Here is a 19,159-nt window from a genome sequence, read left to right on the forward strand (position 1 = left end):
GTGTTTACTTAAATATTGTGAAATGAGGATGGAAATTCGCAGTGCAGGGTATTTGCCATCTGCTCATGACTAGCAGATGGCGGCCGCCTCCTCCCTCGCGAGCGGAATGACTCACATCTCACAGGGGGCGCAAATCGAAATTTCGAAACTCTCCAGAGCAGAGGTGCCAGTGCCATAGCTCGACGCGGGAGGAGCGTGCCAGCCGGGTGGCTTGGCCAGCCAGCGTGCCGCCAGAGACTTCACAAGATGTCTCTCGTTGGAGAGCGAAGCGTTTGGATGCTGCTGCGCACGCGTGCACGCCGCCATTTCTGGAAGGGCGCAGGGTGTGCGTCAGGCTGTGGGCGAGCCTACGCGTGTGACAGGGAGCAGGTAGCTCAGCAGCCCGGAGCGCGAGCAGTCGTCGCTCCTACCAGAGTGAATCATGCAGGACGGGCTCACCTGTTTGGGCTCGTCAGCTCTAGCGTGGTGCAAGTCTGCCTCCAGCCCCCCGACAGAGCCAAGTCCGAGGAGGAAATAGAGTTTAAAGAGATCCGAGTTCAAAGCTGTTCTCTTTTTTTCTCTTTTGTTGAATTAAAAGGAACCCTGGGTCCGCCATGCCTCACCAAAAAAAAAAAATGAGGGCTGTACTGCAGGCAATGATATCTGTTTCAAAAATAGAGTCCTTCCAGCCAGGTGGACGGACAGCCAACTGGACTTTTAAGCTGTGGATTCCACTTCCCCTCCTGCGGTAGCCAGTCACCAAAGATGCCCCCCGTCCCCCCACAGTGAAGCTCACTTCCTGGCATTCACACCTGGGTGTAGTCCCTTCCTTTTGAAGCCAAAGGAAGGCTCGCAGCTTTCACTTGGGTCTCTTGGAACACTCACTGTGAAAGGTGCCAGCTGCCATGTAAGAAGTCTGACTACCTCAATACCACTATGTTTCAGGTAGCTCAAGTGTCGACATGAGGGGGCTGCTGGGAGACAGAAATTCCCCGCAGACCCCTAGCTGTTTCAGACACCCCAGGTGATACGCTAGACATGTGACTAAGGAAGCCATCTTAGACATCCAGCTCAGTTGAGCTTTCTGATGAATCCAGGCACCACCTAACTTCACCGATCTGAGAGAACCCAAAACCACCTAGGTGAGTTCCATCAACCCCCAAGACAATGAGAGATAACAAGAAAGGTTTTAAAGCTCCTATGTTTTTGTGGGCGGTTTTTTTTTTTTTTTTTTTTTTTGCACTGCAATACATATCCTGGGCACTTCAAATTGACAGGGCAGAGAAAGAAACAGAGAGAGACAGAAGAGAAGGAGGAGGAGGAGGAGAAGGAGGAGGAGGAGGGGGAGGAGGAGAAGGGGGAGAAGAAGAAGAACAAGAAGAAGGAGGAGGAGGAGAAGGAGGAAGAGGAGGAGGAGAAGGGGGAGGGGGAGAAGGGGGAGGAGGAGGGGGAGGAGGAGAAGGGGGAGGGGGAAGAGGAGAAGGGGAGGAGGAGGAGGGGGGAGTAGAGGGAGTAGGGCGAAGAGGGGGAGGGGGAGGAGGAAGGGGAAGAGGGGAGGGGGAGGGGGAAGATGGGGAGGGGAAAAGGGGGAGGAGGAGAAGGGGGAAGAGGAGGGGGAGGGGGAGGAGGGGAGGGAAAGAGGGGGAGGAGGGGGAGAAGGGGAGGAGGGGGAGAAGGGGAGGGGAGGAGGAGAAGGGGGAGGAGGGGAGGGGGAGGAAGGGAGGAGGGGGAGAAGGGGAGGGGAGGAGGAGAAGGGGGAGGAGGGGAGGGGGAGGAAGGGAGGGGGGAGGAGGGGGGGAGGAGGGAGAGGGGGAGGAGGGGGAGGGGAAGAGGGGGAGGGGGAGGAGGGGGAGAAGGGGAGGAGGGGGAGAAGGGGAGGGGAGGAGGAGAAGGGGGAGGAGGGGAGGGGGAGGAAGGGAGGGGGGAGGAGGGGAGGGGGAGGAGGGGAGGGGAGGAGGGGAGGAAGGGAGGGGGGAGGAGGGGAGGGGGAGGAGGGGAGGGGAGGAGGGGGAGGGGGAGGAGGGGAGGGGAGGAGGGGGAGGGGGGGAGGAGGGGAGGGGGAGGGGGAAGGAGGGGAGGGGGAGGGGGGAGGAGGGGGGGAGGAGGGGAGGGGGAGGAGGAGAAGAAGAACAAGAAGAAGGAGGAGAAGGAGGAGGAAAAGGAGGAGGAAAAGGAAAAGGAGGAGGGGAAGGAGGAGGGGGAGGAGGGGAGAGGAGGGGGAGGAGGGGAGGGGGGAGGGGAGGGGGAGGAGAGGGGGAGGAGGGGAGGGGGAGGAGGAAGAGGGGGAGGAAAGGGAGGAAGAGGGGGAGGAAGGGGAGGAAGAGGAGGGGGAGGAAGAGGAGGGGGAGGAGGGGAGGAGGAGAAGGGGGAGGAGGGGAGGGGGAGGAAGGGGGGGGAGGAGGGGAGGGGGAGGAGGGGAGGGGAGGAGGGGAGGAAGGGAGGGGGGAGGAGGGGAGGGGGAGGAGGGGAGGGGAGGAGGGGAGGGGGAGGAGGGGAGGGGAGGAGGGGGAGGGGGGGAGGAGGGGAGGGGGAGGGGGGAGGAGGGGGGGAGGAGGGGAGGGGGAGGAGGAGAAGAAGAACAAGAAGAAGGAGGAGAAGGAGGAGGAAAAGGAGGAGGAAAAGGAAAAGGAGGAGGGGAAGGAGGAGGGGGAGGAGGGGAGAGGAGGGGGAGGAGGGGAGGGGGGAGGGGAGGGGGAGGGGAGGGGGAGGAGGGGAGGGGGAGGAGGAAGAGGGGGAGGAAAGGGAGGAAGAGGGGGAGGAAGGGGAGGAAGAGGAGGGGGAGGAAGGGGAGGAAGAGGAGGGGGAGGAAGGGGAGGAAGAGGAGGGGGAGGAGGGGGAGGAAGAGGAGGGGGAGGAAGAGGAGGGGGAGGAGGGGGAGGGGGAGAAGGAGAAGGAGAGAGAGATATCAGGTGGCTAATAGTAACTGAATAGTTAGATTATGTTACAAACCAACACTTGGAAGCGCTTGTGATATAGCCTGAACCTCCAAGATTTTCTAAGGGATCTTATGACACTAGCGATGTGATGAACATATACTTACGAGTAGGCATAACACAGTGAAGACAGAAACAGAATGCCCTTTGGGGCTGCATGAGATGGGGCCATACCCAATGGGCTAAGAAGTAGGAGAGACCCTGGAGGTCATTCAATGCAACAGTAGAATTGTCAGCCTTGAGGCCCCCATTCTTTGCTCATTATTGGGTCCATAGATATCTGAAATGTGTAGATAAGTGAAAGATGTATTACAGTATTCTGGCCACTTATTTACTTATTAAAAGACATTCATTTTTTTAAGTTTATTTATTTATTCTGGAGGTGTGGAGGGGAAGAGAGAGAGAGAGAGAAGGAGAGAATCCCAAGAAGGCTCTGTGCTGTCAGTGCAGAACCCAACAAAGAGCTCAATCTCATGAACAGTGAGATCATGACCTGAACCGAAATCAAGAGTAGGACGTTTAAATGACTGAGTCACCCAGGCACCCCCACCTCTGACAAATTATTTAGAATAATGAAAACAGGATGTCATCTGAGAAAATTAAAGGCTCTGAATTAGGAGAGCCTAGCCAAACAATGGCTGAGGAATGGCAGGCGCACGAGGATGTCAGTGACAAAGAGAAAGGTATCCCTTAGTCATTTGTAGGGTTGGGTTAGAGCCAATGAGAGAGGAAGAAGAAAGGGGACAGACAGCAATGGAGGCAAGAGGAAGAGGCAGACTGAGGATGTACAAATAATAGGATTTTTAGGTTCCAGTTCTTCCAACCACTGCATTCAAGCAAGCGAAATTTGATAGAGCAGAAAGAGTACCCACATGCAAATTGCCGAGACCTTTGTTCGGCTACTGGTGGTCATACAGATTTGGCAAGTCATTTATCCTCTTTGGGTCTCAGGAAGGTATGTCATAACTTGCAAAAAGCTCAACAGGGGCGCCTGGGTGGCTTGGTTAAGCATCCAACTCTGGGTTTTGGCTCCGGTCGTGATCTCACCGTTCGTGAGTTCCAGCCCTGCATCAGGCTCTGCACTGATGGTGTGGAGGCTGCTTGGGATTCTCTGTCTCCCTCTCTCTCTCTCTGCCCCTCCCCCACTCGCTCTCTATCTCTCTTTCAAAATAAATAAACATTAAAAAATAAAATAGAAGGCTCTACAAAGCCGAAGTATTATATCAGTTGTAATAAAATGAGGAGTAGTATTTTATGAAATCTAAGCTTCTTTTCAACTATGAAATCTTCCGGTCCTAAACCATAGACATAGGAGACAATTTTAAAGTTTATTAATTAGGTATGACTTCAGTCATATGAGGACTTTAAGAGACAAAACAGATGAACATAAGGGAAGGGACACAAAAATAATATAAAAACAGGGAGGAGGACAAAACAGAAGACTCATAAATATGGAGAACAGACAGAGGGTTGCAGGAGGGGTTGTGGGAGGGGGGATGGGCTAAATGGGTCAGGGGCACTAAGGCATCTACTCCTGAAATCATGGTTGCACTAGATGCTAACTAATTTGGATGCAAATTTAAAAAAATAAAAAATAAAATAAAAAAAATAAAGAAATAAAAATGTATTAATTAGGTGATTAGGCTTATGGACTGGAGATACGTGTAAAAAAAATCTTTGAGATTGTATGTAATAAAATATAGAAAAGACTTCAGTTAGGGGCAAGGATCTTTGTTTGATTTCTTGATGTGTCCCAAGTACCTAGAACAATGCCGACATACGGCAGGCACTAATAAAGATCTTTGTGGTATAGAATAGAATATTTTTCAGCCGTAAGAAATGAGGAAATCCTGCCATTTGCAACAACATGCATGGGACTTGAAAGCATTATGCTAAGTGAAAATAAGTCGGGCAGAGAAGGACAAATACTATATTATCTCGCTTACGTGTGAAATCTAAAATAAAACCCGTACATGCTCTGTCTCAAAAATAAATAAACGTTAAAAAAATTTTTTTAAATAAAAAAAATAAAAAATAAAATAAATAAAAAATAAATTAAATAAAAAAAAAAATAGGGGCGCCTGGGTGGCTCAGTCGGTGAGCGTCCGACTTCAGCTCAGGTCACGATCTCGCGGTCCGCGAGTTCGAGCCCCGCGTCGGGCTCTGGGCTGATGGCTCAGAGCCTGGAGCCTGCTTCCGATTCTGTGTCTCCCTCTCTCTCTGCCCTTCCCCCATTCATGCTGTGTCTCTCTCTGTCTCAAAAATAAATAAACGTTAAAAAAAAAAAATTTTTTTTTTAAAAAAATAAAAAAATAAAAATTAAAAATAAATAAATAAAAATAAATAAAAAATAAAAATAAAAAAATAAAAGATAAAAAATAAATAAATAAATAATAAAAAATAAAAAATAAAAATAAAAAAATAAAAAAATAAAAAATAAAAAATAAATAAATAATAATATAAGAAATAAATAAATAAATAAAAAATAAATAAATTAAAATTAAAAAATTAAAAATTAAAAAATAAATAAAAAATAAAAAAATAAAAAATAAAAAAATAAAAGTTAAAAAAATAATAAAAAATAAAAAATAAAAAAATAAAAATAAATAAAAAATAAAATAAAACCCAGAGGAAAAAAAAGATCAGACTTGCAGTTGTGGTTACCAGAGGTGGAGGGTGGGGAGTCCGGAAACTGGAGGAAGGCGGTCAAAAGGTACAGACTTCCAGTTATAAGATACGTAAGTACTGGAGATGTGATGTACCACCTGGTAACTACAGCTAACACTGCCGTGGGTGATACAGGACAGTTGTTGTGAGAGCGAATCCTGAGGGTTCTTATCACAGGAACAAGCGTTTTCTTTCTTTTCTTTTTATCGTATCTATATGAGAAGACGCATGTTAGCTGAATCTGCTGTGGTGATCATTTCACAATATATACACATCAAACCATTATGCTGGACACCTTAAACTTCTACGTGTGTCGATTATTTCTCCTTAAAACTGAGAAAAAAAGATTGGTGGACTGGTGGATTGCACTATTCCTGAAAAGCCTGGGTCAAAATGGCCTGAAAGGCAGACGCATCAGCTAGAAGTCTGTCCTTATCTCTTAGGTTTACAAAAATTTCTCAGTTCTATTGCTTGGCAAACACGGATATCCACATCTCTAAACACTGTGTAGCCTTGTCTGACTTCTTCATTTTAAAGGTAAATAAGGAAGCATGTATTTTCCCCAACTACTGCTAACTCGCTAATTCGTGATTTTTTTATTTTAAACTTTTAAAAATAATTTTAGTTGTTCTTAGGTTTATTTATTTTGAGACAGAGAGAGGGTGTGTGCAAGCAGGGGAGGGGCAGAGAGAGAGGGAGGGAGAAAATTCCAAGCTCTGCTAACAGCACGGAGCCCAACGCAGGGCTCGATCTCACCAACCATGATATCCTGACCTGAGCCGAAATCAAGAGTTGGACTCTTAACCGACTGAGCCACCCAGGTGCCCCAATTTTCAACTTTTTACTAAGAAAAATTTCAGGGCTGCCTGGGTGGCTCAGTCAGCTAAGCATCTGATTCTTAATTTTGGCTCAGGTCATGATCTCAGGATTGTGAAATCAAGCCCCTGCATTGGGCTGAACTCTGGGCATGGACCCTGCCTAAGATTCTCGCTCTCTCTCTCTCTCTCTCTGTCTCTCTCTTCCTCTCACCTACCCTCCCCCCAACCAGCTTGCATGCACCCTCTCTCTCTCTGTGTCTCTCAAAAAGAGGAAAGGAAAGGAAAGGAAAGGAAAGGAAAGGAAAAGAAAATTTTTGTGGCCACTGGCTATTTCAGTTGGAAAGACATGCAATTTTTGATCTCGGGATCATGAGTTTGAACTCCATGTTGGGTGCAGAGATTACTTAAATAAATAAACCTAGGGGCGCCTGGTTGGCGCAGTCGGTTAAGCGTCCGACTTCAGCCAGGTCACGATCTCGCGGTCCGTGAGTTCGAGCCCCACGTCCGGCTCTGGGCTGATGGCTCAGAGCCTGGAGACTGTTTCCCATTCTGTGTCTCCCTCTCTCTCTGCCCCTCCCCCGTTCATGCTCTGTCTCTCTCTGTCCCAAAAATAAATTAAAAAATGTTGAAAAAAAAAAATTTTAAAAAAAAAATAAATAAATAAACCTAAAAAAAAATGTCAACCACATAAAGTAAATGAAATATCCATCACCGTGATTCAGCAATTTCATTTATACCACTGGTGTTTCTTACTTCCACTGAATTATATATGACTATTTCTGAAAATAAATCTTTCTACATCTAATAAAACAAAACCTAGCATTCCATTTATCTTATCCTAGTATACTCGTGCGTGTGTTTCAATTTCCCAATTTTTTTAGTAAAATACCAAGCTGCAAACAACTTCCCGAAGGCACTATTTCTTCTTATTCTGGCTGCAATAAAATTGCAACAAAAATTTTAGAAAAGGTCTCTGTAGATGCAGCCCCTTGTACCTAGGGTTTCATAGCTGTTGTGTTTGGAAAGGGATCCATATCAGTCAGGTTTCTTGGTTGCAAACGTGAGAATTCACCATAGCTGGTTCAACAGCCGACTTCTATCTGACAGATATGAGACGTGTCAGTATCCATCTGAGAGGACAAGAGACTCAGCCTAGAAGATAGAGGGGCAGGAACCATAGTCAATGGCACTTCAAAATGGCTCCAGAACGGCCCCCACTGTTACTGCCCCTGGGCACCAACACCACAGATTGCCCCTTGGAACCTGAACAATGGGTATTGAATTGTTGCTGTCATTATCCATGAGAGGAGGATATAGCTGATTTTTTTTACCTACACACTATAAACAATTTGTTAATTTCTTCTCCAGTTTAAAACAAAAACACAACTTTTTTAGCGGTAGAAAAGTCATATATATGACTTTCTTTTGCTTTTTTAAAAAATATTTATTCTTGAGAGAGAGAGGATGAGGGAGGGGCAGAGAGAGAGGGAGACACAGAATCCGAAGCAGGTTCCAGGCTCCGAGCCATCAGCACAGAGCCTGATGCGGGGCTCGAACCCACGACCCGTGAGATCATGACCTGAGCCGAAGTCGGCCGCCCAACCGACTGAGCCACCCAGGCTCCGCTCTTTTCTTTTAATGTCTTCTCTCTTCTGGATTATCTCCAGAATCTTCAAACCTCTCTATCATTTGAGAAGTCTTCACCAGTTTACGTTTCCTCTTTTTCTTGGTTTTCCCCACGCTACCACCCTAGAGTGTTTCTGAAATAGTTTGTGTTCTAAGACATTCTTTGGTGCAATAGCGTCTTTGCTTCGCAATTTTCTCTTACTTTGAAAAGGCTTTCTAAAGCATATACGCTTTTCTTGATAAGGAAGGATATGTCTCAAGTACCATAAAAACAATAATGTTAACTGATACACATTACCTCCCCCCCGCCCCCCGCCAGGGCTTTTACAATTATAGGCATGTCGACATACTTTCTCTGAGTGAGTCTAGTGAGCCATCTACTTTCTATCAAAAAAGAGATACTGAAATGTGTTCATTACACATCATCTGGAATAATAAAATAAACTTACCAAAAGATCACTCTAGAAAATGATTCTGTGTCCTTGAGGGATACAAATGATGAAACCAGCTCAAAGACATTTCTCTCATCGATTATCTTCTCTGTATCAGTGAAGTCCCAAGCTCAGTGACTCACATAACAATCGCCAGTGCAGTCATTGTGAAGGTTGAGACATTTCAATTGTCCTTTTTTCCTTTAGGAAATATCATTTAATAGCCAATTCAGTGAAAATACACTACCCAAATATTTGATGGCTTGGGTTACAATCAGCCATTTGCCAAAGTCTGTTTTGTCTTGCTTAGATTTGTTTTTTAAGGGGGTCGGTTCTTTTTCACCTCGTTTTTCATCATTGAATGCAAACGAAACATTTAGGAGAGTTTTGGAATAGTTAAGGGTTTGAATATTTTGCAGTCTTTGTTGCTAGTTTAAGGGAAAAAATGTATTAAAATAGTATGCCTTTCCATAAAAATGTTAAAGGCTTCCTCTCAAACAGATAAAAAAAAAACACCCCAAGATTTACAACCTCCAATAAACACTGACAGAGGTAATAAAGAAAAAAGCAAGAAATTTTTTAAATAAACAGTGTGTACTAGTTTTCTATTGCTGGGGAACAAACTTCCACAAATTTAGAAGCTTAAATGATATGCATTTATTATCTTACAGCTCTCGTAAGTCAGGAGCCTGGTCACCACTTATCTGGGTCTTCTGCTTAGGGTCTGAAAACGCTACAGTTAAGGTGTCAGCCCTGCTCTGTCCTCATCAGATGTTTGACTGGGGAAGGTGATGTTACCAGGTTCCCTTGGGTTGTAGGAAGGATTCATTTCCTTGTGGCTATACGACTCATGGCAGCTTTCTTCTTCAAGGTCATCAGGAGAATGGAAAGCAAGTCTGCTCAGAGGCTTGTATATAAATTGCAAGGCAACTACAGAAGAGACATCTCAGCATCTTTGCCATATTCTGTGGGTTAGAAGCAAATCACCAATAGGGCGCCTGGGTGGCTCAGTTGGTGAAGCGTCCAACTTTGGCTCCGGTCATGATCTCGCGGTCCGTGGGTTCCAGCCCCGCGTCGGGCCCTGTGCTGACAGCTCAGAGCCTGGAGCCCGCTTTGGAGTCTGTGTCTCCCTCTCTCTTTGCCCTCCCCCCACCCATGCTCTGTCTGTCTCTATCTCTCTCAAAAATGAATAAACATTAAAAAAAAAAAGAAAGAAAGAAGTCACCAGTTCTCCTTGCCCTAAAGGGGAGGGGATTATACAGGGTGTGAGCATGGACGCCATCTTAGAATTCTGTCTACTGCACCACTGAAAGCGTATTTTAACAATTGCCAATGAAATTCAAGGCAGTCTACCAGACACAGCACCCTTTGACTAACATACTTGTTGGTGTTTACAACGATAAGATTCAGAAACACAGGATTCCCAAGTATATCAAGGTTTTACAGGGAACGTGACGATCCTGTTTGTAGTACCACTGATAAATTACCCTTTCTCAAGGGAACCGACATTGGGACCCTAGAGGGACCACAGAAGAGTCTGGTTCGGTCACTGCAAGCCCAGCCTTCCTCGGATGTCAGCCGCGGGTTTAGCCATCTCGCGAGGAGAGGTGAACCGAAGCGAGGTTAAACATTCTTCATGTGGGAAAAATACCATGAGGAATAGTAAAATGTGAAAGGGAGGAGGTACCATCCCTCCTGTTGAAAGCATCCGTGTGCTACAGGTCTTTAAAACGCCACATCCTGCTTTCAAACGAAAGGCAACATTGAAAAATAAAATAAAATAAAATAAAATAAAATAAAATAAAATAAAAATAAAATAAAATAGCGCATTCTGTAAACATTCTCTTTGGCATGGGTTCACACACACACACAAGATTATGGACCCCAACTGGGGTGGGAACTGAGGATAATATACACCTTAAATAGTTTCCGTACTGTGGAAAGAACAATTAGTCTATACTCCTGTATTGGCTGGATTCTCTAAGAAGCAGGTGCTGAAATGAAGTTGCCCAGGGTGGGGTTAGTTGGGGGGGTGGGTTACACCTTGTGAGGAAACAGAATTTGGCAAGGAACAGTTGTGTCTGACACAACTCCATGGGGCCCACAGAGGTCGCAGATCTGACCTTCAATTGAAAAAAAAATCCTATGGCTTCATAGTATCTTCGCAGTACCCCTGTTTAAATTTTTTTAACGTTTATTTATTTTTGAGACAGAGAGAGACAGCACATGAACGGGGTTGGGGCAGAGAGAGAGGGAGACACAGAATCGGAAACAGGCTCCAGGCTCCGAGCCATCAGCCCAGAGCCTGATGCGGGGCTCAAACTCACGCACCGCGAGATCATGACCTGAGCTGAAGTCGGACACTTAAGCGACTGAGCCACCCAGGTGCCCCTCAGTATCCCTGTGTATAGTGATGAGAACTATCTCAGAACCTCAGGGGCTTATGCAAATTCTGAGACTGCCCAGGCCACCTCTTTGTCTTTAGACAGGGATGCATCGAATGCTCCTGTTGGGGGGGGGGGTACTTTTCCATCTTTGAGATAGACCCAGGAGGCCGTTCTGTGAATCCCTTGCTCAGCTATGGCATGAGGAGGATGCACCCATTTGAATCTTTGTCATTCCTCGAGGCCTACCCCAGGTCACAAGCAAGGCAGTGTTCCCTGGTGGTTTCTTTTCTTTTGCGCGTCCCTTCCACGCTGGCATTCACTGCTATTTTCTTGTATTATTCTAAACGCTTTCCCGAGGATGATTCATCTACTGCCGTCATTCCAACCTCTACCTGTATGGCAGTGGTTCTCAACCAGGGGCTATTTTGCCCCCCAGGGGACATTTGGCAATATCTGCAGACATTTTCGGTCGCCGCGACTGGGGAGACGCTTCTGGTGTGTACCGGATAGAGAGCAGAGATGCTGTTTTTACACCCTTCAATGTACAGGACAGTCCCGTCCCCCCCCCCCCCCCCCCAGCGAGGAATCATCCACTCCAAATTCTCAATGGCCCCGAGGTTGAGACACCCTTTTCTATAGAGACGACCCCCAGCCCACGTCTCCCACCCAGGTTTCACTCCCAAGCTTTGCATGGCAAGATGAGGAATCTTTGACCTATATTCTAAATAAAGTAAAAAGCAAGGTCATCAGATGAAGAAATACTGGGGATCAAACTTGACTTATCCATGAGACATGGTAGTTAGTCAGTCACAGTGCCTGTTTAAGGACACACAATACTTTTAAGGGCCCATTAAAATGCTTTAATTTTAATTTCTCTTGAAATCAGAAGAAAAAAATGAATATAACAACCGTGAATATACAATAATGAATCAAGCTTGGATTATATTTGGCTTTATACCAGCTCAGTGGTAAAACATAATTTTTAGCTTGCTTTCTTTTCTTCTCTTTTCTTTTCTTTTCTTTTTTAATAAAGGAAGGGGCCCATGAAAGCAAAAGTGGCTAGAGTCCACAAAAATCATAACACAGTTCTTTTAGGGGAGAAGGAGACATAGGGGATTTGAAGAGTGGATAAAGTGTGAAATATCCTTGTGGGCAGTGGGAAAGCCATTTTAGGAAAGAAATGTGTAATTTTCGGTAAGATTGCCAGGTGTTATTACGTGCCCATTTTGGGTTGGCATTCATCAATTTATAGGCATACTGGAGCTAGAAAATTTGACAATATACATTAGTTACTCTGGGAATTGCCAGTCATTTTGTCAAAGGGTCAAATTGGTCAGGGTGTCAAGTTTTCTGTTCAAGTGCAGACATTCTTGGGAAAGAAATGAACTATGTCCTTTTTTGTTAGCACCTTAGCTTATAGCCAGTTGCGATTAGATCTAATAGGGAATAGGACCTTGAATGTGGACCTAAGATACAGGCCAATTCAAACAAAGATTTATTTGCCAGAAATCAATTCAACTTGCCCAATGGCCAACGTGACAAAGTGCCAATGTGGCATTATTGATTCACCAAAAAACCGTTTCCGTTGACTAGCATAAAACTTACAGAAACCTAGGTTGAATAAGATCGTTCACAAGCCACTGAAGATTTTTCAAAGTTTTATTTTAGTTAATGTCGTTTAGCTTAGGTTTTGCTTTTCATTCCCCGCAGCCATTTTCCCACAGCCATTTTGTGGTAAACTTGCCGGTCTAAGTCGGTGTGAACCCCATTTTCTTGTGTGATTCACATTTTGGAAGATGAGCACTTTTCACTTGCCTACCAGGAGACAATTTTCCATGTGTTTCTGTACATCTTGTAGGCAAGATAAGCATCTTATAAGCAAGACGAGACCGTCCTTTGGTCCGGGCTTTCAAAGATATTTGTGTAGTGAACAATGTCTCCTTCCTAAGCAAAGGGCAGGAATGGTTACTTTCCATTTAAGAAGACTCGAGTTCCCTAAGCTCAGAATTCTTCTGTCATGCAACCCACTGTGTGTGGGGGGGTATCACCTGGCCCCTTACCCATCACCCTGTGAAAAATGGGGCTCAGGGAACTTGCACAAAAGATGCTCACAGCCTAGCTACTTCTGTTTCTTTGAGTAATAGGTTGTCCTTCACTTCTGACCTAAGAGTCTTGTGTCTTCTATTGGCATCCATGAAACTGTATCCAACTAAATCATTAGATTACAAGTCGACTGAAATCCCAAACACTTCTCAATTCTTGACACTGTCTAAAACACATGCAAATATTCATTTTATCTAGTCAGTTTAAAAAAAATCCACGAATTACAGTAATTACAAAATACCAGGGGATGAATTTAAAATAACGTTTGTGAAGCAAATCCCTCTACCTTTTTTCTGAAATCCTTAATATTTGAGACATGTGCAGCACTTGTAATTTGAAATATATAAGTAATCCTCAACGTGAAAGGTCACTTACAGCCAGAGTATTGAAGAATCTAGAATACATTAAATTTCACCCATGATGAAAGCTATTTTCTGCAAAATAGCGGCAGAATAACCAAAACCAGACTCAGTTACATCTTGGTGCCAGTAACTTACTCCGCACAAACATCTCCAAAAGCTGATACAACCACCCCAGCCATTTGGAGTTGCTATACATGTTGAAATGGTTACATCAATCCGTTTTTTTTTTTTTTAAATACTTTGGTAAATTTGGCAAATTTCCCATTCACTGACTTGAGCCAAATAACGCAGGGGCGAGGAGGAGGGGGTCCGAGAACTTGGGGACCAGTGGGAGGCACGGAAGCAGACCTCCTCAACTGCAGGACTTAATGGAGAACACCAGCCTGCCGAGAGGGGAATTTTCATAGACGGACAACCTAGACAGAACCAGTTTCGTTTGGCCTTTCTATGTGAAAAGTGGTCCGAAATACCTTCATCAAACTGAAACAGTCACGTTTCGTAGAGAGACTCGAGTGACTGAGAGCTGAGGCTTTGCTCACCTCGGTTCAAGACCTGGCTCTTCCAATTCTACCTAATCTCTCTAAGCCTCAATTTCCACATCTTGAAAGGAGAGGTAATCCGAGTACTTGTTTCTCAAGGATGTTGTCAAGATCAATTGAAATACGAGTGCTGCCACTTGCTTCGTGGTCCTAGTATGAGATATGATTAAGAAATTTATTTTTTTGACCTGGAATTTGAAAGCACTTTATCAAATACACTTACGGCCTTTTGTGTCTTGGTAGCTTTTTCTTCACACATTTGGGGGAACAGTCACAAAGACATAGCACTTTGCGATGGGCTAGATTAATACTGGATGGGAATCGTGTGTTTCAGAGGATCCGAGGACGGCATAGCGCTTTGCAAACGCTTAGGTTTGGGCGGAGCAACAAACGGAGTTTTACGAAGACTGTCCTTTAATTAGGAAACCTCCGTGTATTCAAAGGAAATCGACCTGTGTGGTGTGTTTTTTCATCCACTTGCACTTAATGAATAAAAATATGGTGGTGTAAAACGTATTTGATGTTCAAGCCCGTCTGTACCTCCCACTTTCTTTATAAGTTACCCTTTTCTTTGGGAAGCTTAGTTTTGGAAGTCGAATGATCGGACAATGTTCGCCTAAAATAATTCGGGTTTACTTTCAATACTAAGTGCTGCAAAGCCAGGTAAATAACGCGACTTAGTATCCCTGGGGGTAGAATTATTGTATTTAATCTATCTATAGATATAGATAGATGTATTAATGTTTCTTTATTTTTTATTTTATTTTCTTTAACATTTATTTATTTTTGAGACAGAGAGAGACAGAGCATGAATGGGGGAGGGTCAGAGAGAGGGAGACACAGAATCCGAAACAGGCTCCAGGCTCTGAGCTGTCAGCACAGAGCCCGATGCGGGGCTCGAATTCACGGACTGCGAGATCGTGACCTGAGCTGAAGTCGGCCGCTTAACCGACTGAGCCACCCAGGCGCCCCAATGTTTGTTTATTTTTGACAGACAGAGAGAGACAGACTGTGAACGGGGGAGCGGCAGAGAGGAAGACCCAGAATCCAAAGCAGGCTCCAGGCTCGGAGCCATCAGCTCAGAGCCCAATGCGGGGCTCGAACCCACGGACCACGACATCATGATCTGAGCCGAGGTCGGATGCTTAACTGACTGAGCCACCCAGGCGCCCCAGAATTATTTTCTTTACTGTCACAACACTTTGAAGAAAGAAGACGGCCCTCTGATGAATCCTGCTACCTTTATCCAGCTGGAAGTTAGTCAGAATGGGGGCAGATCCGGGTGATATTAATTATTCCAATTATTACTTGTACTGGCTACAATTTATTGAGCACCTACTATGTGGCAGGCATTTAACTTATATTTACTTATAATTTAATTCTCACAACTCTATGATATGAGCATTATTGCCACCATTTTTTTTTTTTTTTACACAGATGAGAAAACAGGCTTAGAGAGTTTAAGGAACTTGCTCGGGATTATCCAGCTTGTAAGTGACAGAGCCAGATGTTGAACCTTGAGCCCTGAGCCCACCACTTTATGCTTCAGTTGGACCTGATAAAAGCTTGGTCGTCAATCTTCAGCGTTCTGGGTACATCCCAGGGTTTGCCTGAGCTAACCTAAGATCTAGTCAAGAAAAAAAAAGAAGTGAAGACTCAAGGGAAAGGGAGGCTGGCAAGAAGAGCCTGGCATTGTTCCTACCTCTTTGGAGACATTTCAAATTGCTGGTTACAGATAATTTCTGCTGCTAACAAACCCAAAGTCCAATGAAGAGAATGGATGAGGAGGCTGCAAAGTTCTGATACCAAGGGTTCTATTGAAGGGGAGGGAAGACAACTTTTCCTGGGTTTTGTTTCTAATGTTGGCCATTTTAGAATGAAGTTAGAGATACTCAAGAAGGTAAGTAAGCACACATTACATGAGTTAGGATTCACTTTAGCCATGAGTGACAGAAAATCCTAATGAGCAGTAGCTTAAATCAATTAATACCAATTCTTTACAAACGCTTCCTAACTCATTCCATTGGGACAATACTCACCCTGATACCAAAACTAGACTGAGATAATATTCTTTAAAAAAGAAAACTATAGACCAATATTTATTATGGATATAAATGTAAACATTCTCAACAAAATATTAACCAACAGAATCTATCGATATATGAAAGTATGCACCATGACTAAGCAGGACTTATCTCAGGAATGCATGGTTGGTTTACTATCTTAAAATAAGTTAATATAATAAACCACATCAATAGAATAAAAGCCAAAACCATATGATTACCTCAATAGACTGAGAAAAGCAGTTGATTAATTACAATACTCTTTCATGATAAAAACACTCAATGACCTAGGAATAGAAGGGAACTCCCTTAATCTACAAACAAACATTGGACTGAAGATTTTAGTCAGGACATTTAGTCAGTAAAATGACAATAGGCATCCAGATTGGAAAAGAAGAAGTAAAACGCTCTTTATTCACAGATGACATGATTTTATAAATAGAAAATATCAAGAAATTCACTACAAAGTTAGGAAAACTAACACGTTCAGCGTGTTGCAGGATACAAAATCAATACACAGAAGTTCCTTGGATTTCTATATATTTGTAGTGGAAAATCCAAAAAATAAAATTAAGAACACAACTTCATTTACAGTAGCATCAAAAAGAGTAACTTAGGCGGAAGAAGTGTGAAACCTACCCCCTGAAAACTACAAAATATTGTGGAAAGAAATGTTTTAAAGGTCTTAATAAGCGGAAAGACATCCCAGCTTCATGGATTAAAAGGCAATATTGTCAAGATGGCAAGAGTCTCCAAATTGATCCATAAATTCAGTTCAATTTCTGTCGAATCTCACTGGGCTTCTTGGTACAAATTGAGAAGCTGATCTCCAAATTCATATGGAAACTCGAGGGACTGAAAATAGCCAAAGTACTGTTGACAAAGAAGAACAAAATTGGAAGACTCACAGTTCCCATTTCCCAAGTTCAAAAGTTACCAGAAAGCTACAGTAGTCAAGACAGTGTGGTACTGATGTAAGAACAGACATCAAGAACAATGGAATAGGATTCCATAGAATAAAGTCCAGAAATAAACAAATATATCCATAATCAATTTATTTTGACAAGTGTGCCAACACTATTCAGGAAAGAATAGTCTTTTCAACAAATGGTGTGGGGACAAATGACTATCCACATGCAAAAGAATGGATTTAGATCTCTTAATTAATTCATTAGTTAATTAATTTATTTATTCTCAAGTTAGCTAACATACAGTGTAGTCTTGGCTTCAGGAGTAGAATCTAGTGGTTCATCACTTAAATATAACATCCAGTACTCATCCCAACAAGTGCCCTCCTTAATGCCCATCACCCATTTTCCCCATCTCCCCCAACCCCCCACCCCATCAGCCCTCAGTTTGTTCTCTGTACTTAAGAGTCTCTTAAGGTTTGCCTTCCTCTCTGTTGTTCTTTTGTTTTTCCTTCCCTTCTCCTATGATCATGTGTTAAGTTTCTCAAATTCCACATAGGAGTGAAATCACATGATATCTGTCTTTCCCTGACTGACTTATTTCACTTGGCATAATCCCCTCCAGCTCCATCCACGTTTTTTACACCATATCTAGATATTCACTCGAAATGGGTCGTAAGGTAAATTCGAGAACTAAAACCATAAGCCTCTTAGAAAAAAGGTAGGGGTAAATCTTTGTGACCTCGGATTTAGCAAAGCCTTCTTTGGTCTAACATCAAAAGCATGAGAAACCAAAGGAAAAAATAGATAAAATGGACCTCATCAAAATTAAAAAAAGGAGTTTGCCAGGCTTTTTTGACTCAAAAGACGCCACCAGGAAAGGAATAAGGCAAACCATGAAATCGTTGTAAATCATATATCTCGTAAAGGACTTGTATCTAGAATATATAAGGAAAGGGGCGCCTGGGTGGCTCAGTCCGACTTCGGCCCAGGTCATGATCTCACGGTCGGTGAGTTCGAGCCCCGCATCAGGCTCTGTGCTGACAGCTCAGAGCCTGGAGCCTATTTCTGATTCTGTGTCTCCCTCTCTCTCTGACCCTCCCCTGTTCATGCTCTGTCTCTCTCTGTCTCAAAAATAAATAAACGTTAAAAACAATAGAATATATAAGGAAGGTTTACAATTCAACAATAAAAGGCAAAATAACTGAACTTTAAAATGGGCACAAGATATGAATAGATGCTCTCGCAAAGAAGACGTACAAATGGCTGACAAACACATGCTTAACATCACTCGTCCTCAGGGTAATCCGAATCAAAACCACAGAGAGCTATAACCTCACACTCGTCAGGATAGGTATAATTGTTTTCATACGGAAAATAACAAGTGTTAGTGAGGATTTGGAAAAACTGGACCTCTCATGCCCTGCTGATAGGAATGCAAAACGGAACAGCCCCTGCAAAAAATAGTCCGGCAGTTTCTCAACAAGTTACACACAGAGTTACTATTTTACTCAGCGATTCCCAATGCCTAGGTACATACTCAAAAGAAATGAAAATATATTTCCACATGAAGACATATATGAATGTTCATAGTAGCATTGTTTGTAAGCGTCAAAGAGTAGAAGCAACCCACATGAATGAATAATAGCTAAACAAAGTGAAGTATGCCCATCTAGCGGGATATTGAGGCCATAAAAATGTGCTGATACATGCTTCACCATGGATGAACCTTGAAAACATGCTACATAAAATAAAGCAGTCACCAAAGACCACATATACTTCATTTATATGGACCTTCCCAAACAGGCAAATCTAATGAGACAGAAAGGAGATTAATGGTTGCCGAGGGCGGGGGGCTATGGAGGTGGAGGTGAGAGCTAAAGAGCATAGAACTTCTTTTTGAGGTCATAAAAATGTTCTAAAGCTGACTGTCGTGATGGTTGCACGTCTCTGTGACAATACTAAGAAACATTGACTTGTACACCTTAAAATGAGCACTGGGTGCTGTATGTAAGCGACGAACCACGGGAATCTACCCCAAAAACCAAGAGCACATTTTACACACTGTATGTTAGCCAATCTGACAACGAGTTCTATTAATTAAAAAAAATTAGGGGAGCCTGGGTGGCTCAGTCGGTTGAGCATCCGACTTTGGCTCAGGTCATGATCTCAAGGTTGGTGGGTTCAAGCCCCACATCGGGCTCTGTGCTGGCAGCTCGGAGCCTGGAGCCCGCTTCGGATTCTGTGTCTCCCTCTCTCTCTGCCCCTCCCCTGCTCACGCCCAGTCTCTCTCTTTCTCTCTCTCTCTCTCTCTCTCAAAAATAAACATTAAAATAAATAAAT

Source organism: Prionailurus bengalensis, chromosome X, assembly GCF_016509475.1.
Source record: "Prionailurus bengalensis isolate Pbe53 chromosome X, Fcat_Pben_1.1_paternal_pri, whole genome shotgun sequence".
In the NCBI taxonomy this organism is placed as follows: Eukaryota; Metazoa; Chordata; class Mammalia; order Carnivora; family Felidae; genus Prionailurus; species Prionailurus bengalensis.